The sequence below is a fragment of the Astyanax mexicanus genome, chromosome 9, assembly GCF_023375975.1.
Source record: "Astyanax mexicanus isolate ESR-SI-001 chromosome 9, AstMex3_surface, whole genome shotgun sequence".
In the NCBI taxonomy this organism is placed as follows: Eukaryota; Metazoa; Chordata; class Actinopteri; order Characiformes; family Acestrorhamphidae; genus Astyanax; species Astyanax mexicanus.
Genome location: NC_064416.1, coordinates 17,225,309 through 17,231,590, shown reverse-complemented (window position 1 = coordinate 17,231,590; position 6,282 = coordinate 17,225,309).

Here is a 6,282-nt window from a genome sequence, read left to right as displayed (position 1 = left end):
CACTAATTATTTTTTTGTTAGAATTTGGTAGAATTTTTTTACATAATTATAATTTTATACAAAATCAGACACTTGAACGGTTACTGCTGTTTACAAAATAGAATATCCTCACTGTCCAATGAACAATAAGTATCTACAAAACAGCAACTTTACAGGAGAGACAAAAAAAAACTTCTAAAATTTTAATGGAAGTCAATGTAAAATGGGTTAATTTCAGGTCATTTTTTAAGTATTTCTATTGGTCTATTTTAGGGGCAGTTTGTCTGTTCAAATTATGTAGTAATCAAAAAATCGAAAAAACAAAAAATGGAGATACTTGTTTTTCATTGGACAGCGATGATGCATGAAATGAAACATGAAATAGAACTTAAGCATTAATTTAGTTGCAGTAACACATTCTTGAAATTAATGTATATTTGTCAGTGTATCGATATCGCAATATTTAACGATGCACTGTCAGTATTCACTTGTATCATAAACAATATCCTAAAAGAAATATTGTGATAATATTGTAGGGCCATATTTCTCACCCATATTTACATAATGTGTAACTTTTTACCCTTTAGGAATCAATCTAAGAGTCTCTACATTGATCATCAGCACTCACTTACAACCTGTTGCGAGTCGGGCTGTTGTGTCTCTAAGTGCAGGTCAGGTGAAGGTGAGGCGTCATATGTTAGCTGTTTGTGTAGATAGAGAGTATGGCTGCAGGGCTAGACAGTAATTAGTCCTGGTAACACAAGCATGGGCACCAGATTGTGGCAGTAAAAGTCCTCCCCAGGAGCTCTCACAGCACGCTTCTGACCTCACGCGAGCTCAGAAAGCAGTGGCACAGTCTGCTGTGCACAGCTTTTACTTCTCAGCCCTCTCAGCTTTTGTTTTGGTGGCCTGGTCTAAGATGCTGCAAGAAGGGCGCAATATCGGACAGCTATTTCTGCTCACTAAAGATACACTGAATCCAGTTTAATGTGTGTTTGCTAAACTCATAGTCAGCAGTTTGGCAAAGTTTGAGTTTGAGTTTTTGAGTCAAAAGTTTACAGTCAGGTTTAGAGCTGTACAATAAAAAAATAATGAGGAGTAAGATTAGAAAAATATTTTCCACAATAGATTCTGGGTGGATTTATGACAGAATTTCATCAGTAAAAGTTACTGTATAACATGCTTACTGAAGTATATTTTAGTTGTTGTATCTTAGCAGATTTTACCTAAAGAATGTAGCACGACATGAACCTATTAACCCAACACATACAGCTCTGGAAAAAAGAAGCAGAGCTTTCAGACCTCAAATAATGCAAAGAAAAGAAGTTCATATTATAAATTTTTAAGAGTTCAGACATCAATATTTGGAGGAATAACCCTGTTTATTAATCACAGTTTTTATGCATCTGGGCATGTTCTCCTCCACCAGTCTTGCACACTGCTTTTGGATAACTTTATGCCACTCCTGGTGCAAAAACTCAACCAGTTCAGCTTGGTTTGATGGCTTGTGATCATCCATCTTCCTCTGTATTATGTTTCAGAGGTTTTTAATTTGGTAAACTCAAAGAAACTCATCATTTTTAAGTGGTCTCTTATTTTTTTCCAGAGCTTTACTTTAGTGTGAGTTATGTTTAACATGTTTTGCATGTGGTTGACTGTACTCATTCTTTTTAGTACATAAAGTGCACAATGTTTAACATCATTCCTGATGTATGTTTTACTAGTGAACATGAGGCAACCCAATATTCTACCCAGTTGCTTACTCAATGTTTTTGTGTTATGTTAAACAATTTACTCATATCATATTTACTAATTTAATGCAACTTTTAACATATTTAATATGGAACATAATTTAATATGGAACATAATTTAATATGGAACATAATTTAATATGGAACATACAGAACACATCATGACGTTAGAGGTACTTTCTGTAAGTAGTGTAGTATTATATGTTTAAAAATATGAAGACACCTTCTAAATTTTTTTTTTCAAGTATTTAAAATAGAGTTTATCTTGCTTTGTTGGAGGAACTGCCTCTACTGTCCAGGAAAGGCTTTCTACTAGAGTTTCTCAGCTCCCCAAGTAGAATTATTATTTTATATTTCGTCGCTGTCCTATGAAAAACACTTATCTCCATTTTTGTCGATTTTTAGTTTACTACATCATTTAAACAGACAAACTGTTCCTTACACTGTGCCAACATTTCTTGATTAACTTTTGGAGATAAGTGTTTTTCATTGGACAGCGACGATTTGCTCTATATGGTCCTTATTCTACTAGCTAATACTACTCTATCAGGACTTGACAAGCTTTGAGGGGTCATTAAATAGATTGATCAGGGTGAAAATTATGTAAATCCAATGATATGTTCTTTGGAATCACCACCTACAAATTAATGACTGATATGATGATGATTAAACTTTTTTTAAACTGGATTGCACTCTCCACCACCATCATCGTAAAAGTGTTGGCTGTTCTTTAAACCTTTTTTGAAAGAGATTATTTGCAGCACTTGCCTTGCCTACTTTTGTTCATTTTACCAAACATGCAAAAAACATCTGTGACTTGTCAGGATGCTGACAGCAATAACATGTCACATGTTTAAGTGATTGATTAGGGTCTTCTTTATTACATACACTCCTTTGATGTCATTAATGCGCAGGCCAATGTTGAATTAATGATAAAAACCTGTGTATTGTGGAGCACTACTTGATATATTCTGTAACTGTCTGCAAAAAAACATTATTTTTATTTTTGACATTTATTTTACATTTTGACATGTTGAGAATATGGCAGTCATGCTTTACTCTGTGTCCAAATTTCATGATGAATGGACCAATAGAAATGCTCCAAAATTTTGTCTTTGTACAGTGACTTCCACTGAATTTCTCCAGGACAGCTGTTTTTTTGAAGATACAAGTTTTTAGCATGAAAATCATGATATGAAAGTACACACTTCTTTAAAAAAAAAAAAAAAGCTGCGCCTATAAGAAATCAACCAACAGAAATGTAACTTAATGCTAGACCATCATGCATTTATCACTTTCTGTTTAAAAAATAATTCAGCATGTGTTCCTGTATAGCTTTAGTGTCTTCAATATTACATTTACATAGTAAAACAAATATACAAAAAGAATGAGAAGGGGTGTGTCCAATCCTTTTACTGCATGGGTGGATTATCACAGAAAACCATTAGGAACCTCTACAACTTTAATTCAAGATGCCAAGATGTGTTGTATGTTGTGTTAAACATGCGTTACACGCTATTTCTGTATGTGCATATCAATAAATATGACCAAAAATTGCACATATAAGTCTACATCTTTAATTATTTACTGTTTCTCTTTCATCACTTCATTCTGAATATTTGCAAGTATTTTTGCTGCTATTTATTTGATGATGAGTGAATATTAAAAAAAAAAAAAAAAGAAATCTTTGCACTTCACTCTTTTTCCTCTATTTTTTTTGTCCACGGTAAATGGATGAAAAAGTACTCTAATTAAAACGTACTCTGAGCGCACGCAGATACAGGTCAGATAAGCTGTAGTAGGGTAGAAAGGATAAAGCATTGCCTCCAGCCTTCCCAGGTTTCAGCAAATTGCAGTGAGAAATCCTCACAATTAGAGAAAGGGATTATTTCAGGAATGTGCTCTCTTTAATGAAGGTGATTCCAGTATTTGCCAAGATGGTGTGGTGAACTGTGAAGAACCTAATTTAAATAAGACTACTGGATGTGCACCGGTGCGCACTAATGTGGCCTTTCACTCTGCGTGCTCTGCTCCTATGTTAAAAGCTTAAAAGAATACAGGGCCCTGTACATGACGCACTCGCAAGAATGCAGATTACAGCACAGCGGAGGACTTAAACAGGCTTTAGGGACATGGAAGGATGTTGATACAGGAATAGAGAAGCATAATACATCTATAGAGATATACAGCACTGTGCCAGAATCCCTGGCATCTGAGAAAACAATAGGTAAAGCTGTTGAAACGGACAGTAAGCATGTTATTGTTTCAAGAACTCATCACATGCCATGGATGTGTAACCGACAGTAGATCTCTCTTAATAGCTGTTTTCTTTAGACAATATATTGTTTCTGAAATAATTGTGATACACAATATTATTGTCAAGACCATTTCATAGCTCTTATATAGTGATATACTGTATATACTAATGTCATAACATAATGCAATGACTTATTTTTGAGGAGCATTGGATTTATTAATAAAAAATATTTTTAAAATTTAGGACCGTATTTTAGAGATCTGTAGCACACTGTGGGCAAGGCACTCCTGAATGTCTAAAATAGGATTGGTCAACTGACTGTTGACTGTCGTGGTTTTAATCAGTCAGTGGCGCACCAGTATTTCCTGCCGCCAAAGATGGAAACATGCCAGAAATGTACCTGAATACTCCTCACTTCCAGACTACCATGCTCATCAGTGTAAATATATTACTTAACTACAACACTATTGTAACTGTGTGGGTGGAAGGCCTTATACAATATACAAAATTGTGTAAAACCAGTTCTGAACATTACAATTAACATTCTTAACGTGTTCAATCTGTCAAGTTTTCTGGAGATCTATCTATCTATCTATCTATCTATCTATCTATCTATCTATCTATCTATCTATCTATCTATCTATCTATCTATCTATCTATCTATCTATCTATCTATCTATCTATCTATCTATCTATCTATCTATCTATCTTTATTCAGAATAGAATACATAGAGATGAACAATTTCTTGTGATTTGATGTGTTTTAGCTTAAACAGGTCAACACCCATCTTGTTACAATACAATACCTAGTTTATTTAATTTTCAGAAAGAACATAAAGTGGCTATAGTGTACCGAGTCACAAACCAGACCAGGTCTGTTTAGATAGTTTTCTTAGTTTTTTTATTGTATTAACACTGATCAGCCAAAAAATGAAAACAAGGGAACATACAGCTGAGGAAGTTGACTTACTGCAAACAGGAAAATTAGACCAACCTAAGAATCTGAGAATATAAGATGCATGTTATAGCTAATCAGTGAATTTGTTTGTATATTGTATGATGAATTGATAATATACTTAAATATCTGACAAAAAAAACTTAAATATCTGACTGAAACAACAATTTTTGGAAAGTAGAACCAGTTTTGAATGTTCTTCTACATTCTTAACATTTTCAATCTGTTAAGTTTTTGGGTGTTCTTATTTAACATTTCTAAATGTTCTGGTAACATCATTGCAATGTCATCACAAGCAAATGTAACAAATGTAACATTATTACAAACAAAATGTGGATTTGTTTGTAATGAGGAGTATGAGATAATGAAAATATAATAACTTTAGTATTATTAATTTTACCACTAAAGTTAATAAATCTTCCTGAAATGCCATTTCTCAACCTTCACAAAGCTACTGGCAGGTCATGGCCATTCTTTACTTGAATAGAACTCCATTATTTTGCTTTTCTTTTACTGCAATTTAACCGAATAATAAGCCTTAGTATAAGGATGGCCGTGAAGTTTTAAGGTCAACTTCAGACTCGCTAACTTAAACACCTCGTGAAAAGCGTTGAACAATGTGTATTCACAGCTTTAGGCAGAAGGTAGGTGTATAAACAGAGCCGGTCTCTCCCGCATTCTCACCATCAGACTGACGTGATGAGTAAAGGTGACTCGTGTTTGGGAGACAGTAAACTGGTCATTGTGACCGGAGCTGCAGCGTGTCCTCACTCTGCATGCAGCCTCTCCAGCCAGTCTCCAGTGAACGCAGCCTACTAACCAGCACAGCCACTATTCATTAGCGCTTGACCACAGGAGCTCTGCTCATCAAAGATTAACACCAGCATGCTGAATTATTGATTCATCAGGCCTACTGATACAGCAGCTGTGCGAGGCTTCCTCACAATGAGGGGCATCAGTGAAATCACAAGATGCAGCCCTCGTCCCAGGTACCCCGAGCACAGAAAAAACACGGAAGAACCTGTAGAAGTAGGGTGAGGATGTTGAATGATTACTACCCCACCCCAGCTCATCCCAAACTCACTAACTCATCCCAAAGGTAAAGGGTTGAACAGCAGCATTATTTCCACAGCTCCACTGACTCTAACAGAGATTAATGCTTGGGCATTAATGGTGTGCATTTTCACACCTGTGTCACCAATGTATGCAATGTTAAGAAGTGGAATAATGCAATTATTAGCTGGGGTATCCACAAACATTAGGATATATAGCGTAGTTGTTCATTACACCAAATATTTAGAGCAAATTACAAAGCAAAGATGCCATTAATGTACATTATA